At 44.1% G+C, this 19,254-nt stretch overlaps 1 protein-coding gene and 1 long non-coding RNA gene across 12 annotated transcripts in view; one reads left to right on the top strand and one right to left on the bottom strand.

Moving 5' to 3' along the window:
• ralgps2 (Ral GEF with PH domain and SH3 binding motif 2) overlaps positions 1-19,254 on the top strand; it is a 72,485-nt gene continuing 53,231 nt past the window's right edge. For 3 of the 11 annotated variants that reach the window (XR_014124666.1, XR_014124667.1, XM_081718318.1), the window contains exon 1: positions 7-234. The gene's annotated coding sequence lies outside the window, so the exon portion shown is untranslated. Of the gene's footprint in view, positions 340-7,247; positions 7,272-19,254 lie in introns of those variants that run through there. The other 8 variants (XM_081718317.1, XM_081718319.1, XM_081718316.1 and 5 more) reach the window with 8 other exon arrangements.
• On the bottom strand, positions 3,834-9,385 carry LOC113591621 (uncharacterized). The gene is made up of 4 exons (XR_003412217.3): positions 7,165-9,385; positions 5,241-5,344; positions 4,924-5,046; positions 3,834-4,479 (listed from the first exon to the last, which is right to left on the bottom strand). It is a non-coding gene; the product is annotated as an uncharacterized LOC113591621 (long non-coding RNA).

Below are 19,254 nucleotides of genomic sequence, written 5' to 3'. Positions count from 1 at the left end.
TGGGGCACGCGATGAACAGCAGACCAACCGTCACCTTCGATAAACCTGCACGAGCCTAGACCGTTGGCTGCCGCGAGAGCTCCTCCCAGCTTCACCCCGTCGTTCAAAACAGCTTGAATACACTCGTCTTGTGGAGCCTAGTTTTTTTTTCCCCCCCGAGGCCGTTAAACCGGCACAACCGAGCAAAACTGGCAGTATCGACCAAACGGGAGCTAACTACAGGGCTTCAAAGAGGTCGGTTTGCTTCTGTTTTAAGTGTGTCTTCAGATAGCTGTGGAGTGATGGGGTCGTATTCTTCGCTAGGTAATTGCTAGCTGAGCTATCGAAGCGCTTCGTGAGGTAATTTAAATCCTAACCGCTACCTCCACAATCCTGCCTCCTCGGAGCGGCTGCGAGATTATCCTGAGCCGTGTACCGGCCAGTTTAGTTTATTAAGAGTAATCGTTAGAGATAACATGCAGGTTTCTGTTAGTGTTCGCATGTTTCCATGATTTATTCGTCATAACGTAGGCTTAGTTATTAGCTAGCTGGCTAGCTGAATAACTGCACCTTTTCAGTTACATAGCTAGCAGGATTAATTTAATAGTGCATAGCGTGTATTGTATCGCTAAGTAGTCGGTTATGTTTGTGTGCTGTTGTGCCAGTATTGTAATGCCGCAGCTAGCCTAGCACGGTACATGGTGTCAGTTGCAGGTTATGTTCGCTTGTCCTCCCTTTTACTTGGGTGTTTAGTATTCCGTGGTGCTAATGTCCCTCCCCAGATTCGGGGTGTGTCGTTGGCATTATGGACGTTGGGGTTCCCTCACCACAGCACAGTTTAAACAGCTAACCAGCTAATGTTGGCTAGCACGCTAACGTAAAACAAATCACAGGCTACACGTAAAAAACCTCGGATAGCCTTAAATGGTGGGACATAATCTGCAGCTATCGTATTTAGTGCTCTTTGTTTTTAGTGGTATTACGTTGATGCGGTTAAACTTATTTTAAACCGTGACCCCTCAAATTGGTGTTGAGTGAAATGGATGAACGGATTTAATGATAACTGACATATAGCTATATATTTTAGATAACGATGTTTTAACAAGGGTGGTAGCTAATCATCCTGCATGAAATGAGAGGCCGATGACGCCCTCTGAGAGAGATCGGCCCAGTACAGGAATCACAGAGCAATTCTTACTGATATATTTTTTAATGATATGATGAGTTGGCGCGTATCGCTGTGCCTTGTCAAAGCCGGCGTCAGTGTGTTTAAATCGAAACTGCTGGTAGATATTTTGTATGAAAACCTCTAAGCAGCAGATCAGTACCAGAGACCGACAGGGCCCAAAATACATTGGACCCTCTCTACTGATGTTTAGTTGAGCACATCTTATCCGCTGAGCGTTAAATTGAGACCTTATTTACCCTTTGATCAGTATTTATCGATTATGCTCAAAATACAAAACCCCTGTTATCCGAATGGTATGTTAGCTGTCAAGCATGTTATTGAGGAGTTCTTGCTATGCTGCCTGGTTTTACTCCAACTATGCAAACACACACTCAGTGCTAACATTTGTGTTGCTGCCTTATTGCTTGCCACAGTCTGGAAAGATAAAGAGGGTCATTTTTTTATCATAAGTGTTTGACAGGACATAGATCTGGTGTTGGCCACGTATGATCTTTTGACTTGTGACCTAAAGGTCATAGGTTCAGATCCATAGCTGAGCTACCAAGAGTTCAGATGAAAGGCCAAGAAAGTGTGTCAGACGTGCTCTAGATATTGCTTTTGTGAAGCTAATCCAATAACAGTGAAACATCTGTATTTTGAAGCACATTGTGTGCTTGATAAACTGCTTTGGTTAAATCTAACTGGTGTTGGTTTATATTACAGATACAACTGCAGATTAGAGACTACACAAGCAAAGCTATATGGTGCTCTTACCAGCTCAGCTAGGGTTTAGTTTGTGCATGAGGGTGTTTGGGGGGTGGATGGATTATTATTACACTTTAAAAGAAAAGCAGAAATCCAATAAGAACAAACCTGAACGCGTTATACTGTATGACAACTTGATTTACAGAGCATACGCATATCACATTTATTATGCTCTGTCCAACAGTTCAATCTGTAATGCACTGTTTGTGATGATATATTAACAACGATTAATCAAGCAGTGGAGGCTGTCTTGAGATACCAAACTCAGCTTTTCCTCTTGGGACTGTGTACTTATTTATCTAACTTCATTCTTTATTTGATTAAAAAACCAACAATCAGGTCAGTTTGTGAAGTTTCTTGAATTTCTTTTTATTTTTTATAGTGCTCCAAGCATGTTTGTAAACCAACAGGTAGACTAAGATGTGGGATTGCTCGAAGCCTCAAAAGGCATAACCTTACTGACTGGGGTAGTACCCCATACTAGCCCTTTTGTCTGCATGTTCCTGGAATAAGGCCCTGCTTTGAACAATTTATTCAGTGAAATCGAGATTTTCTGCCTCCCCGTGAATGGCTGGTTAGTAGTACAACTGCTACGTAAAAGTCAGGCTCTCCTAGCAATGACCAGCCCTGCTCAGCCAGCAAGCATCATGATGATAATTCACAAGAGCTTTTGCTGATATTAGCAGTTCCTGAGGAATGGCCTTTTCTGTGAGTGTTCTGACAAATGACCTTAAGTGTGATCTGATGAGTCTCACACATTTTTTATAGTACACTTATACTAATAATGTATTCTAATTGTCTATCAGTCAATTTCCTGACAAACTCCCCCTCATAATACTGAAACTGGGCTTTCTGCTCCTTTATGTCTGTTGTTTTGTCTGTTTTTGGTGGGTTAGATCCAATACACATTTTGCCTCTTCACCTGTTTTACTGCCAGTCTCCAAGGTTACTCACCTCATGGGTAAATGTCACCCTCAGGGTGAGTAGGGAATTGTTTGACTGAAGAGTGCAGGCCTATTTCATGTGCTCAACTACTCTGGCTTCTGTAGATTGGCAGAGATGTCTCCTAGTGAGAATAAATATTAGGTAGATTTAACCTGTAACTTGGTCACAGGGCAGAGTTTTGGCTGGTGCACTAACCAAGTGGAAAGCTTGTGTGTATGTTCATGGGCGTAATGGGTTGGGGTCCTGGAGATACATAAGTCTTTCTCCCCTTTATTCTCCACCAGTGAAATGTGATTATTCACAGATTGCATCTGTGTGAAACAGGACTCTCGTACTCTACCAGAACCTCCCTTTTTGTGTGTTTCAGATTCATGCAGCCAGCTCTTGTTTGTCTCCCTGCTTGTATGACAAGGGACTTTCTGAAACATAAGCTGTATAAGCCACACAGTCAGTTCATCCAAACACTGTTTGTCTGGACATATGTTGGTGTACGCTGAGATATGTTTTGAAACTGTCTTTTGCATTCTTTGTGTGTGTGTGTGTGTGGCAGTGTGTGTTGTATGATGAGCCGTTCATTTTTGGGCCAATGAGCCATTCAGTTTTCCAGGGGTTCTCCAGACTGCCACTTACAAGAGTGGACAAAAATTTACATCGATCTATAGATGTATCATTGTTCTCTCTGGGCCATTTCTGCATTGTTACACATATTGAGTTATGTGGAACAATGCAGGTTTAGCAGTTCATATTTTTATATACTGAATAGCTCATAAACTTAAATTCTGTGTAGCTGGCTAATTTGCATAGGTGCTGAGGGCAAAAATGAGAACTGGCTAATACAAACCCTCAATTTTATAAATCACTGTTGGTTAGCCTAGCTGAAAACATGATTCACATGACTGCTATGTTGTTTGGTTGTGTGGCTGTAATATAACTGAACTTCGTATCATCATTTGTAGGCCTAACTCACTTTGTTTTGTACAAACTTACATTTAGGTCAGATGGGTTATTATAAACAGTGGTTGCTGAAGATGTATGTAAACAGATTATTGTTGATCAAAGTTAGCTGGCTAACCTTTGCTCTGTTAAAGTGGTGGCAAAGTATCCTACAAGTTTGATGTGTCCAGCATGTCTCTGACAGAATTTTTTACAATATCAATATTCAGTCCCAGCATTTAATAAAAATCATTTAGCATAATTGATTGGAAATTTGCAGTCTCTGTTTAAGCTACCTGGCCTTCTCCTGCTGCCATTTTTGCATAGGCCAAACATTCCAATGGCATAAGGAGATGAAGACTGGCAGAACACAAGGGGTGACATGCAAGATTCATCCTTCACATTTGTGAAAATATGTACAGTATAAACCATTTCAAATTTGAAATGAAAACAAATAGGTTAAAAAAAAGGTACAATGTGAGGAAAAAGTGAAATGCATAAAATGGTTATAGTTTTTCTGGGTTTAATAGCAGTTTGGTGTTGAGAATTAGGGACGCAGTCCCAGTCTCTCGCAGGCCTACACTGCAGTTTTTCCCTGTGTCTGGAGAGTCGTGAGAGGACAGGCTCCCTCTGCTCTCCCACAAGCAAGCCATGATCCTTATACTCAGCACAAATGGTATTTAGCATTCCTGAAACGATCAGACAGTTTTAGTCACAAACACTGCTTTCTGTCTTCAGCCATGGACAGAGTTAGCTTTTCTTTGCACACTACACAACTGTGTAATTTAGAGGGCTTAGCCATAAAAAAGGCTTTCATCTGGCTTCAGTCACACTACCGCATACATTCACTTATGTTATGGAACGCTCCTGATGAGGCATTTTTATAACAACATTCATATGAAGATCATCGCTTTTGATAGATAAGGAAATATGCATTTAACTGAGGGAAGAGGCTCTAAATACTCATAGGATAAATTACTTTCTAGACTAATTTTTCTTTAGGTTTTACAAATGGATGCATGCATGCAGCCATTTGTTTACAGTTTTATCTTTTAATACACATGATGATTTGTATCATGACTGCCACAACTAACGCGTTTCACATGCCAGCACTTTGACAAGCAAGATCTCACCTCATTTAGCCAGGCAGCCTATGAGCTTAAGCCAGTGCCAGCCACTCCCCACATGGCCCAGAGGGGTGGGCATATAGGCTATGAGGAGTGGGATGTCGAGGGAAATGATGGGGACCAGCTCTCCTGAAAGCGTGAAGAATAAAGCCCGTGGGGGTGAGGGTTAAGTGAGGAGCATTGGAAAGCTTGGCTTGTCAGTGACATGTTTTGCACCAAATTATTTGAATCAGTATTCGCTTATAGTGCAGGGGTTCTCTATTTGAAGGCCTATTTTGTACATTTGGTTACATTAAATTTCAAAATGAGTAGCCTTGACTTACCAAATTGGTTGATGGTTTTGCCTGTGAAAGTGGTAGCTGGCAACCTGTCATCACGTGCTCAAAATAAAGGCCTCGCTTCCTCACTGCCAGTAATAAATCCTGTGCTGTTATGAGGATGGACATACTGATTACACCCATGGGATAGTTAGGTAAATGCTAAGAGCACATGGTTTTAAACATACCGTTGGGACTTGGCTTACATCCAAGAACAAGAACTTCACCCATTATTCTGTGTGTAGGTTCATGTGTGTGTGTGGGAAGGGTTTTCTCATAGAACTTGGCATATGTGTGCACATTCGCGCGCGCGTGCACACGCACACGCCAAGTTCTGTTTTTTTTGCTATGGGAGCTTCTCGGCTGAAGGACATATTTGCATATAGACACCGTGTGATGTATCGCAAGTGCAAGTATCTGTCTGTACTTGCTAGTAGCTAAGGGGTCTCTGGGTCTCTGTGATGAGCCTCTTCCCACAGAGAACACAGCAATGCCAGGCTAGTTTTAGTCCTGTAGAAGAGGAGAAGCGAAAGGAAATAACTCATAAAGCTGAAAAGAATTGACAGCTGCATACTGTCTGTCACATGCTTGTTGCCATGGCACTAAGCAGCCTTGCTGTAAGGCCTTTGGTCATCGTTGCTGAACTCTGCTGGAGACAGCCAGAGAAACGGGACCTCAGATGGCCATGGGTGGCTCTGCGACTGCAGCTGTCCAAGCTGGCGTTTCCTGAGGGGGCTCTTGCATCATGGAAGCCCCGGGGCTTACTGGTTCAGCTGTTTTGAAATGTTTTGAGAGGAAGCCATGAGTCTGTTTTAGCCCGTCCCAAGTTACAGCTGAGAATATGAGAACATGCTGTTTCCTCTCTACATTCTCGCATGGACACACACCCACCCACCCACACACACTCCCACCCACCCACTGGCAGCTGCTTGTGGGTGGATGTTTTTTGGCATGCACTTCTGAAGACTGGTGGTTGCCTGAACAGCACAGGTTGCAATCTGTAGTGCTCTCTTTCTTTCTCTCCACGTGGTTCAGTGATGTTCATTGGTTGGATGAAACTGCTGTGAGAGAATGCTTGGTTTAGACATACCACTGTGCTGCTAGCATGCATTGTTCAAGTCATATTGTCTTGAACTCAAGCACTTTGCAGTATCAGTCAGTGGTATGATCAACCATGATGGATTATGTGAACCAGCATGTAGCTATGGACTAGACATGTAAAAGGTACTCATAACCATACTCCTCAACTTTGATTAGCCTAAACAATGCTATCCAATTACGTTTCCTGTTCATTAATAATTCAGAATAAAATGCATTTAATCACCATTTAATTTGCTTTAAATGCCTGACATTGGGGGAATTTAGAGAGTCGTACTTATGACACAGGTGTGAAAACACTATACAGCTCAAATGCAGACCTGATTTGTTCTGATATGTCCTCTAAATTTAATCAACCTAGCTTGTGTACTGTGGTGCCTGTTTATCTGAATATTTTGAGAAGAACACGAGAACTCATGCAACTACACTGGCAGCTTTTTTGTTTTCTAAAGGGTTTTCTCAGGGTGTATATTGTTCACCACTTTGGAATATGAAGTCAGAAACCTGTCCTGATGTAATTCTGGATCTGGGAGAGCTGACTTATGATTAGAATCCTCCCTGGCTTACACTGTTCTTTATCACTGCACTCCACTGAGCAGAGCTGAATCAGAAACAGTTCTCTTATTCTGAAAGGTTCTTAGAGAAGAGTAAGACCCAGTTTACAGTGCGTTTTGAGGTTTTGCCTGTTTTGTAAGGGTCATATGGTTGGTTGTCGGACAGCTTCAGGACATAGTTAGGTTGGACTGCAGCTTCTGACATAGTTAGGTTGGACTGCACCAAACACAATGGGATTTTTCCACAGATCATACGGGCATAGCTACTAAGGCACTACCTTCCAGAGCTTTGTAACTGAAGATCTACATTGGTCCAGGAAAGTGGTACATATCTCCTCCCTCTTCCTGTCTCTTCTTGCCCCTTCTCTGAAGTGTTAGCTTGTGGGTAAGTCACACCACTCTCCTAGCGCGCTCTTCTCCGGTGCAGTTGGCCATATGGGGAGACTGAACTTGGGCTGTCCTTGTGCTGCTGTGTTCCTTCTTTCCTCTGGCTTTTTTTCCTTCCACCCTCCCTTTCTGACGTACTGTCCCTTGCTGTTTTACTCTCTCTCCCTCCCTCCTACTCGCCCTTTCTTACTGTCCCTCTCTGCCTGTCTTATTCTCTCTTCCTCCCTGCCTTGACCTCCCTCTGTCTTACTTCCCCTCTTCTGCACTTCCTCTATTACATTTACATTTTCGGCATTTAGCATTTATCCAGAGCGACTCCAAAACTGCTTTGTCATCTACTGTACCCCTCCTTAATGTCTGCCGTCTCACTCACTCACTCTTTCTTCTGTTCTCCTTTGTGTACTCCCCTGTGTTAAGCACCCTGCTGCTAAGTGTTTGTGAGCGGGCGAGTGGGGCAACATGAATGACGTATTCACTGTACAGGAATTTTCCCTTGTTTGGATCACAGGAGTGTAGTTTGTCTTGATCCTCTTTAGTGCTCCCCTCTGGAACACACCAGTACTCATGTTTGTTAGCTACACCCACACTATACCTCCAAAAAGTTCAGAGTGGGAGAGATGTACCAGTGATTGGCCACCCAAAAACACTCAGTACACCGCACTCATGTTCTTTATGTAAAACTATTTAGATTTCATCTCCTTGAGGTTTCAGCGGATCACTGTTACACACATACCCATGCACACCCACAGTCTAATTTGAGCTTTGTACAACTCCCATGGGAAAAGCTGTATTTAGGGAGAAGAATTAAATCTATCTGACGTTCCCCCCCCCCATGGTGTTCTGCTAAAAACCTGTTTACCTTCCTCCAGCTATCTTGCTCTGATAAGATCTAAATGTGTGTGTGTGCCTGCACTGTAGTTGTACTGAGGTCTCTCAGGGCACTTTATGAGGAATCTGTCAGTGCTCTGTGCTTAAAGGCATACAGGCAGTTCAGGTTAAGTGCAGTTATGACACTTCTCTGCCCAGGCTCATTCTTGCCTTTCATCAAATCGCATCTCACTGAGTGCAGGTTCCTCATCTGCCTCATATTTCCATCAGAGAGTGCACATTAAAGCATGCTTTGCCTAGTGCTATCATGGGTTTTAGGTCTCTGGCTCTTTTGGGCAGATGGGCTGCCTTGTGGTTTTAAAAGCCTGTTGGGAATGGCACTGTTCGTCTGCACTGCTATTGGTCAGCCTGGGAGGGTATTTCTGGATGGGGTGGGGGTCCAGACACAGGTGGACAGCCATATTGGTCCTGCCTGTTAGAGCCTGTCAGACATCGGTGGAGAGTAGTGAACAGCAGGTGTGTGTCAGGCCATGGCTTCTTGGATTACACTAATGGATCTTGAGTCGGGTATCTAAACAAAATATGAAAATGCTTCCATCTGAAAACAGTCTAATCACATAGAATTATAAACCTTCCATTTACTGGATTCTCACAGACTTCAGAAGCTTCTGGATGAGAGCCTAATGAGAGCTGCTGCTCCTCTTGTTCCATTTCTGTTGTCCCTTTCAGGCAGACATATTCAGGGTGTGGTCCACTGGGCCTCATGTGGTCCTCTTGTCTGCACATGTCAGTATGTGCCTGGGACATGGACACACACACACCCTCAGCAGGCACATGCTCACACATACACACATGCACGCACACACTCCATCTGCACACACCCACTGAGCAGACACGTGTGGGTGTGTGCACATGTGCGAACAATCCCACAGGTTCTGGTTGTAAAAGCTATAGAGGTATGTGTGGTGGGCTGAGCCAGTGCTAATAACCTTCCTGCTCTCTGTGCTGGAGACTTTCTGGAACTCTTTTGACTTTTTTTGTTGATCAGGAGCAGATGTCAGGCAGGCCATGGAGCCGAGCATGCGGACAGAGCAGTGTCCTCTCTATTTTTAGTGTTTGGAGATGAATGTTTAGAGGCTACAGAGCACCCTGTCTAAGCTGACAGCACCTTTATTTATTCTGCCTTTGTTCATTTAGGCTTGCACTTGCACTGAGGTGCCTGTGCATGTGTATGCTTTATGTACAGTTTTTGTGTGTGTGTGCGTGTGTTAGAATTGTGGTGGACTGTTAATTTCTGCTCCAAAACCCCCCAAAGAAATCCTCCATTGGAATGTTCCTGGTTGTTGCATTGTTAATTGGACACAAGACTACAGCCAGTCAGGATATACAAATTGGAAAAATTACTGATAGAAAATAACGGCAGTTTCAAGTTCATCCATATGTGGCAGATGAACATTGCTCGAGAGTGTAAACTGAAATGTTTACCTAATAGGTACAGGATTAACTAGTACAATGTGTTTTTTTTTCTAATGTAGGTTAATTATGGTTCCTTTTATGATATCATCCTGCAACTTCTAATATTGCAGTGATAATGAATATATATGAAATATTTTTCAACCTTTAGTGTCCGGCAGCTATGTACAATATTTTATGGGTGTGTGGAGAGATGTGAGATGTTCAGTTTGGGAGTGAGAGAGAGAGACCATGAGGGCAACAGAGGACGGGAGTGCATGAGGAAGGGCAGGGTTTAGTGAAGTGACAGCTGTTTGTTCAAGCGCAGCTGTTGCTCCTCCTACATGCGCGTGCACACACACAGAGTCACAAACAGTGCTCTCATAATGGAACATTGTTCTAATACAGTCAAAATAAAATGCTAAAGTAGGGGGATATAGAGGTTGGTATCAGTTGCTGTTGCAGAGAACAGTCTTAAACTGGCCTGTGTAAACCCTGGTGAAGAGGAAATGTTGTAGTGTGTTTACAGAGTGCATTTTTACTTCTCTTTCTTGGTCCAGAGAACTCTTGGTCTTTTGAGATTTGCTTTTGGCCTTGTGATTATAAACACACACACACACACACACACACTCATGTGCACACACCCCTCTCACACACAGACTACCCTCATGACCCCTGCATCCTTCACTGGTTAGGGCTCTTTTGAAATGCCTTGATCTATTGCCTGACCAGAACTCTAATGGATGTATTTTACCAGCTTCCACCTACAAGGTTTGAGAGTTATGATCAACTGTTATTGTTAATACTCACTTATCACACCCTTTTATTGTGCTGACTTCCAGACTTAATACTATACTCACTGGCTTTTTACATTCACAGCATTAAGCTGATGCTTTTATCCAAAGTGACTAGCAGTTATGACTGAATACTGTGGCAGCTTGGTGGTGGTGGTGGGGCTTGAACTAGCAACAATTACTAGTTGAGTAACTGAACCACAGAGCTACAACTGCCCCAACAATATGCTTTCCAGCAATATGCTTCTTTCCAGATGACTCTTTAAGCAACACATGGTTTTTGTCCTTTGCTTTGCTGTGCTGTCAGTACCCCAGTAGTAACCCAGCTCTGGCAGAATGATTAAAGTCCCACTGCTCCCTGCTGTTGACACTATGCTGCTTCCTTCCCTTGTCTTCTGTTTTTTTTTGTCCATTCTACTCCTTTGCCATATCCAGTCTTGCCTTTAACAGAATTAAATTGTTTCTGATGTTAAATTGCATATATTTTAATGCCATAGTTTCTTAGATTTTTAAAATTTGTTTTTGTGCATTTTTAATATGGCCTAATTAGCGCAGGCTCTCATGGGTCTCCTGTTGGACACACAAGGGTGTGTGGCAACCTGCAGTCTGCTCAGTTCCTCAGTTGTTTTGGGTCTCATGGGGCCTCTGGTCGATACTTGCAGGTGTGCGATGACCCACTCCCTGCTCAGCTCCTCCGCTGTTTTGGGTTCGTGGTGGTACCTGCTGCTGTGCATGGATGTAATTGGGCATTTTCCCAGTCCTCCTGGGGACCACTTAACACAGTGAGGGACTCTCACACACTCTCCTCTCTCCTCTCTCTCACACACACGCGTGCGCGCTTATATATACATAGAGGCCTGTGGGGGCCAGATGGGAAGTTTGTTTATGTTGGAGAGGGAGAATACTGTAGACGAGGAAAACTATGCAGGGGTGCAAGAAGACAAACACAGCAGCTCTCAAACCAGCTGTCATCCTGCTAACACATATCCAGGATTCCACACACTGGAGCTGAGCAATACTGGGAGGAGAGGCTGTCTCGTACCAATTGAACTAGTGGAACGGAGTTATGCTCCGATTTCCTCGTTCTCTCTTCCATACTCCCACACACCTAGAAACACTGCTCTCAGAAGTACGTGTCGGGTGCTTTTGCTGTGTTGGTTTGCCTGCGATGTCGCCCCACCTGCCCTTGAGGCCATGTGGCTGTGGCTGATGGCAAAGCAGTTAGCTGGTGGATGCACTCTCCTTTGGGAGTTGTGAAGGTTCTGAAAGGCATGATTTGTCACGTGGGAGACTGTGATGTCAGTGGTACAGTGGACGCTTTGATCCGTGGGCATGCCAACAGCAGGTGAGAGAATGCAGACTGACTTGGGTTAGGGGGGCACTTGTTTATGCTGTCTCACCTCTCCCTGCCTGACCCTGAACCCTGCAGGGCTAACAGATGTTCTCATTCATTCACAATGTCTTTCTCCCCGTCCCCCTGAAAAGCCTAATGTGCATGAACTTGAATGTTGAACAGGCCTAGCTATCTTTAAGTAACACAAAAGATGTGGGAAGGGAGGTGGGTGTGTGTGTGGGTGTGTGGGTGTGGGTGTGTGTGTGTGTGTGGGTGTGTGGGTGGGTGGGTGTGTGGGTGGGTGGGTGGGTTTTTTTTTTTGGTTTTTTTTTCCCCCTCCCTGGTGCTTATAATGGTCTGCAGGATGACTGCAGCAGCTCTGTGAGATCAAAATAAGAGTGGTAAAGTAGAGCATGACTCATCAAAGAATGATAAAAATCCCTGGCTGCACCACTCTGTGTGAAGGAGCTGTGTTCCAACATCAAATGCGAGTGCATTTTGGACTTCTGTAGAAGGGTTTGTATGGAGGCTTCTCAGTATTCTTCCAGATAATTTTTTTTGTGTTCTTGCATTATAGTATAAGGGCTTCATTTTCTCTATGCCATTTTTCTGCAAATACTGGCTGTGTATAATGTGAGAAACTAGTGTAACTACTGAAACCGGCTCATTGGGAGTAACCCAGTAATGAAATCAAGGTAAGGCTTAACTGGGTCAACTGAACACTGTCACACTAGGCTGTATTCATGACTTGAGGATCCTTCTCCTGGATAACATCGCACATTTGGGGATTTTCTACTGAACGCTCCCATCAGTCTGGGGTATGGGCTACTATGTTGGGGAGAACTGTCTACTTTTGGTGGGGATTAGGGGGCTCTGGAGAGCAATATCTGCCAGTGCTTCAGTAGTCTGTGTTTTTGTACTGCAAAGCTTATTAAGGCATTGCACAGGGCGCACGCGCCAGGCTTCTTCCCAGCGCGTCTGCACATGCAATGTGCTGTTTCAGCATGCTGACTGGGTGTGGTCCTGGCTTTCTTTGTCACCCAGCCCCAATAACATGCAGCACTGCACTGTGGTGTGAACAAACCACTGTGAGAGGCCCCACCACTGCTCAGATACCTGGTGCAGGAAAAGTATGGCATTTTATTTAGCCATACCAGGGAAAAATGCCTAATCTAACTCCAAATGCCCGTCACAGCCCTTTAGCGGCCGGTCATGGGCCAGGGCTGACTCTCTACCTGTTCCCCGCCAGCTCCTTCTCCATCAGACACAGCATCCTCTGAGGAAGCTGCATATTTATTCTCACAGCCTTTGTTATTATGCATTTAATAATGTAAGCTGATTTTAAAACTAATTATTAACTTTCTAAAGTCATGTTAAATAATTTTTAGGTGATGACTCTGACTGTCCTCTAGGTGGTGGTTTGAGGTTTCTGAACTCTGCGTTCAGAAGACTTATCACACACGTTGAACTCAGGCTTACACTTACATTCTGCACAGGTCCCATCCAGTGCACTAGTAAGCTGAATGACTCAGAATCACCCATATGTCGAGGACTCGAGCCCTGTCTCCTTCAGGGCGGTAACAGACAGCCTGCTATGGGCCTTCCCCACTCATCGCCCCGCTGCAGTGAATGCAGACGCCTGTAAATGTGCTGCGACAGCACACGCCGACACTTCCGTCTCACTTTTGTTTTCTATTCCACTGGCTAGCACAGAGCAGGTAATTAATGCTTTGAATTGATGCATCCTCATTAAACTTAATGAGGCGTACCTTTTTGATCACTAAAGTTCCTGTGACTAAAGAGATAATTGTAGGCTAATGGGAACGTTCTCATTTGAAGAACAGGTAAAGTGCATCCCTAGGTAGCTGTTGCTAAGAATCGGTCACCGTAATGTACACATTCATGAGTAAAGCTTGCTATGCATATACGGTTGTATAACCTATGCACTGGCTACTTGGTGTGCTTTTCTCGTTTTAGAACGAAGTGTTTGCATTTCCTCTTGGCATGGAAGATGCATGCTTTCCTGTGTACACAATATCCTAATAAAAGTAGTGGCTTGTTCCACCCTTGAAGGACCACAACACCACACAGCGTGGTGCTTGTTAAACCCGCTGTCACTCGCTTCATTCACACAGGAGTCGGTTATGGAGCTGCGTAGGGTCGGTGCCGATCTTGGGGCCAGTGCTGAACAGTGCTGTATTGGCTCCCTCCTGTTTGAGTTTGCTGCAGCCTGGCAGTGAAAAGCAGTTCATAATGATTTATTGCTGTTCTTGGCTTAGTGGAGGAGCTTCACCATGGTGTGTGTACGTCATCATCTTGTTGCTGGCGGTTCTGTCAGAGAACCTGGAAGCTCTGTTGGGTATCATGTTGACACTCCTGCATTATAAGTGGTACTGAAAGCTTCTGTAACTTTGAGATCACTCTCAATTTGTCTAATAGTTCTGTTCCATATACTGAGACATGACCTGGAGCACTTTATCGACCAGCATCACTTCTGGTCTGGTTCTGGCCAAAGTCTAGACCGGTTTATTGACAGTTAAAACTGGCCTGCTGTGACACAAGTAGAATCCTGTGTTAAATAAATCAGTCATAGAGCTATTTGTAGGATCAGTAATCAGTAGTGTCATGATGGTACTCTGCAGTCTTGGGGTTGCCAGCTCTGTTAGGGTAGCTTTTATTTTCTTGGTTTAAGACTTTCTAATCAGCTTACATCTGTAAGCTAGTAAAGATGGTGTATATGCTAGTAGAATAGAAGTGCGTGTGTGTGTGCACAGACATCCAACCGTGCATGCACACAGGCACGCACATGCACGGTTGGATGTCTGTGTGTGCCTCTAAATCCCAGTAAGGGAAGTTGCTTATAGGTTGGGGTATTTCCATGTCATTTGTTTAATTAAGGGGTAAAACATTTATAATATCTACTCTTAAACATAACACATGAGACACACTAAAGCCATCAGTTATCTCACATGCACACAGGTGCTGAACACAGCACAGTGTTTGAGGCCTTATTTTGTCTCAAGGAAAGGACACGGTGATGTGGTGATATGCTGCAAGCACTGCTGGTGCTTCACAGATTTCCTTGCAGAGCAATTTACTTAACGGCTCACTCTCTCTCTCTTTCATTCATTCACTTCATTCGCGCACACACACACAGGCAGGAAAAGATAAGGATCATGTCTGTTTCCTGGGGTGCCACCATGGGTATGTGTGTCATGCTGCCACACACGCCTCTGTGACCACAGCTGTGGTCATTGTTGCTTCAACACACTTCCTATTGCTGCAAGCCGACTACTGCAGCATGTCACCCTTAGAGCAGAGGTTGCCTTGTCTATAAGAATCCCCTTTCCTGATTGTTTGTTTTCTACTGCCTCATGCAGCTGCAGTGTTTGAGAGGCATAAGCAGGGTGTTCACCCTTCAGTATGATCCCTCCAGGACCAAAACAGCACCTTGTCCATTGGATGTTTTTAAAAGCTTTTGCACAGCTGATCCTGAAGTAGAATGTCTCGATAGAGCAGTAGTAGTATGTAGCGTATTGGCCGGGAGGACTTCTCTTGACGTTAACTGGTGACTCCAGGGTGGCCTGGTGAGTGAGTGAGTGGGGAAGGGGTTGAAGGTGGGTACAGAGAGCAGGCTGCCCTGCAGACAGAGCAGCATGCTGGGCAGGGCACTTAGCACCATCTCCGCAGGGAGCTTTAAATCAGGAGAGAGCAGAGTATACACACACACACAAACCTTGGTAGCCAGCAGTCATCCCTTCTCCACTTCTCTCTTTTGCTTTTGTGTACATCTTCAGTTTGTGCGAGTTTCTGTTTATTTCTTTGTCACCTTTCATTCTCCCCATCCCCTTCTCTGCCAGTCTTTCCTCCTATGGTGTTTACTGTCTGACAAGAGAATTGTCATGCAAAACATGCTTTGATATTGTTGCACCAAATCTGTTCCCACATGCTGTCTCGGGCGGTCTCTTAGCGACTGATGCGTCAACAGCAGAACAAAAAATTTTATGGAATATTGAAACTCCATGGAATGAGGATAGAGCGCCATGTGCATGCAGACTTTACTTGTCAGGTGCAGGTGTTTCATCACTAGAGGTGCACGTGGGAAACGACCAGTTCACTGAGGCCCTGGGGTACACACACACACACACACACACACACACACACACACACACACACACACACACACACACACACACCAAACACATGCATGTGCCCTGGATGTGACGCATGCCATTTGTGTGTCCCACATGCAACTTCTCGCGCTCGCTCTTAGTCCATCAACACTTCACAAACTCCATTTGTCAAATTCCGCTGCCTTTAATCAGCACTTTGGCAGAGCTGGTTGCTCTGACCTGGGCTTTTTATAGTCTGTTTCTCTCTCTCTTCCTGCCCTGCCCCTCCCACCACCATATTCACTTCCTTTCTTGTTCAGGATGATAATTGGAGTACTGTCTGGCAGGACAGTCATTTCTCACCTACTCCTGTCTCTGTGTGTGTCTCTCTCTCTGACACAAACACACACGCACACAGTCTGGCGTCGTTGTCTTCCTGCTGCCATCTCTGTGGAACTAGTTATGCACACGAGCTGAGAAGAGTGGGAGGACAAAGGGGCATGCACAGATAAGTGTCTGTGTGTTTTAGTCGGGTTTCCATCCAAATATTTCGCAAATGTTATGCGCATTTATGAAATTTTGGCAGAAAAACAATCTAATTAAGTCACGTTTCCATCCACTATAGTTATTCGAAGAAACTTTAGATGACACAGGCTACAGTCATTAGGAGCATCATGGAAACAAGCAAAATGGAGAGATTTAACTTGGTTGTATGACTTGATTCGTTGTCATTTATTCAAAAAGCCTTTTTCTGTCACTTTTTTTTCACATTTTGGCTTTAGTGATATTCTAACTTTTCTACCTTGTAATAGCATAAAACTCTTCTACAATATTTGGGTGTGTTTTAATTTTGGCCTTCTTTTTGTGGTGTGTTATGTTTGTTTTGGGTTTTGTTTTTGCACATTTTCAAAATTTGCAAAAACTTGGACGGAAATCCAAAGTGTGTGTGTGTGTGTGTGTGTGTGTGTGTCCTGCTCTGTAGTCTCCTCTATGTCCTGTGCTGTTTCCATACATGCATCGTGCACACACATACATCCTGTTCTGTGTTCTGCACAGACAGCTCTTATTGCAATGTTTTAGGCTCTGATCATGGCCTCCTATAAATTTCAGCTCCAGTCCAGTAAGCCTGACTCCTGTGCCCCTGCACTGTCTCCGTCTCCCTCTGCTTCTGTCCCTGCACTGTCTCCCTCTCCCTCTAACCCTGCACTGTCCTGTTTGATATGAAAATGCTTGGGAAAACCCTGGGTTCTGTGTTTCTTCTTCTCCTGGCTAATGTTAGCTCTAATATGACTCATCCAACTAATGAGCTTATAGAGGGTTAATGCTGTACTTCATGTTCCGGCAGAATGTTTGGAGACTCATCAGTAAGTTTTGTGTCTAATGAAACACACACACACACACACACACACACACACACACAGAGACAAATGTATGGGGGGACTTGATTTACTCTCAGGGACAGATGCATGCTGTGCTAGTTAAAACCGGTTGATTACAACAGCATCATGCACGCGCACACACAATGTACTTTATTAATGTCATTCCCATAAGAGAAAAAGATCTGCAGAGTGAGGATAATATTATAGAGTTTGTTGTTGTTTGTGTTAACTAATATAGGCTCCTCTCTACACTGCTTTTGAACTGTTTTAGATTCTCTGAGTTAATGTCACAGTACCAAATTGCCTTTTATTATATTTATTCGCTGAGTTTTATAAAAGGCTCATCAGTTTGTCACTAACGCCTGATTGTGAATTTCCCCTATTGACGTTTACATTTGTAAGAGGCCTGTGTGTTTTGTTTGTTTGTGTTTTGCCTATGATTGTTTTTATGCCTGACTGAAAGAAAATTTCCTTTTCTGGGCCAGTGGAGCATTGAGTTGAGAGAAAAAAATCTAGATGCATATCTAGGTTCTTGACTTCTAGATGCAAATGTTTCTTTTGATCATTTAACTTAAAGCTGATTATAAATGGTTTGAGGCAAGTAGGTTCGGCTCTGGAATGGCGTGCCAGAATCAAGCCCTTTCCCCTGCCCAGTCAACACTGGACTATGTTTTCCTTATCTCATCCAAATGAAATACTGCTCAGAGAATCTTTCTGTGCTTGTTGTTGATGGTAATACAGAAATGTGGGTGAACATTCCTTGCTATCAGCCTGTGCACAAGCGTTAGACCTGGTGACTCTCATCGCACACTCATCATCATTCTGGCAACCATTGGAATGACACAGGTTAAAAACACTGCATTGTGTGTGTGAGCATGTGCTAAAAGTGCAAAGTATATGACAATAATGGAGGATTTTAGCATTTTAAAATCGTCACACACCATTATAGAGGTAAATGGTATTGCGTTTCTGTTGGCAAAATGCATTGCATTGCATCTTGAACATGGAAGCATTAATATTTGTTTCTTTTGCGTACAAGAATACATTTCAGGACAACAGTATTGCGAGGTAACAGATTGCCAGGGAGGTGAATGGCCTTAGAGACATGAGGAGACAGGGTGAACTGCTATGACTCACCTCCTTTCATGATGCATGGTATACACATATAGGCCCACCACTGCATTCTCCCTGAACCAGAGACCCTGGGAGTCAAAGCTTCCAGACCTCAGACAGCAGCCTTGTAAAACTCAGTGTTTCAGTGATAAATAATTAACAAAGGAGTAACTAGGTTTCCCTGACTGCCATGGATATCACTGTGGCATGGATGAAATTGAAATTCTTGATTCATGGAAACTTTGTGCCAAATAAACACTGTGATCTAATGGTCTAGCCTTAATAATTGATAAGGGACACACAAAACATACTGAAGACATACATCTTTAGGGAGGGTAGTCTATATGAGAGACTCCCCCCCCCCCCCCCCCCATATTGCAGTTTCTCGTCATCTACTTCCCTTAGGGCTTATACAACAGGACTGTGTGTGTGTGTGTGTGTGTGTGTGTGTGTGTGTGTGTGTGTGTGTGTGTGTGTGTGTGTGTGTGTGTGTGTGTGTGTGTGTGTGTGTGTGTGTGAGAGAGAGAGAGCGAGAGAGAGAGAGCGAGAGAAAGATACTGAAGGGAATGAAAGCTGGAGGAATGAGATTTTGTCATTTCAGATCCGACCTTTAAGCTAGACATGCTCACGTAGCAGGGAGCATATCGCCGACACCCACAATCAGTGGGTCAGATGTCCATATTCAGTAGTGGGTCATTGCATGCATGAAGGCAAAAAAAAAAAAGGTAGCGTGGAATTGGAAGTCCAGACCACAAAGTGGATGCATAGAGTTGTCCATGGGGGAGGAATGGGGGTAGGGAGGCAGGACTTGCTGTACACCAGCTTCCCAAATAGATTACTCTCTGACTGCTGTCAGTCAGGCATTCCTCACTCACAGAGTCATGCTAGCCTCTTAACAGACATTCCTAACTGGCTGAGTCATTTACCTGGTAAACCTATATTAAATCAAAACATTTCTCACAAGCAGGAT

Source organism: Electrophorus electricus, chromosome 7 (genome assembly GCF_041902795.1).
Source record: "Electrophorus electricus isolate QZ-2024a chromosome 7, ASM4190279v1, whole genome shotgun sequence".
NCBI lineage: Eukaryota > Metazoa > Chordata > Actinopteri > Gymnotiformes > Gymnotidae > Electrophorus > Electrophorus electricus.
The sequence above is the reverse complement of the archived record's forward strand: the minus strand, read 5'-3'. Positions and strand labels throughout refer to the sequence as shown.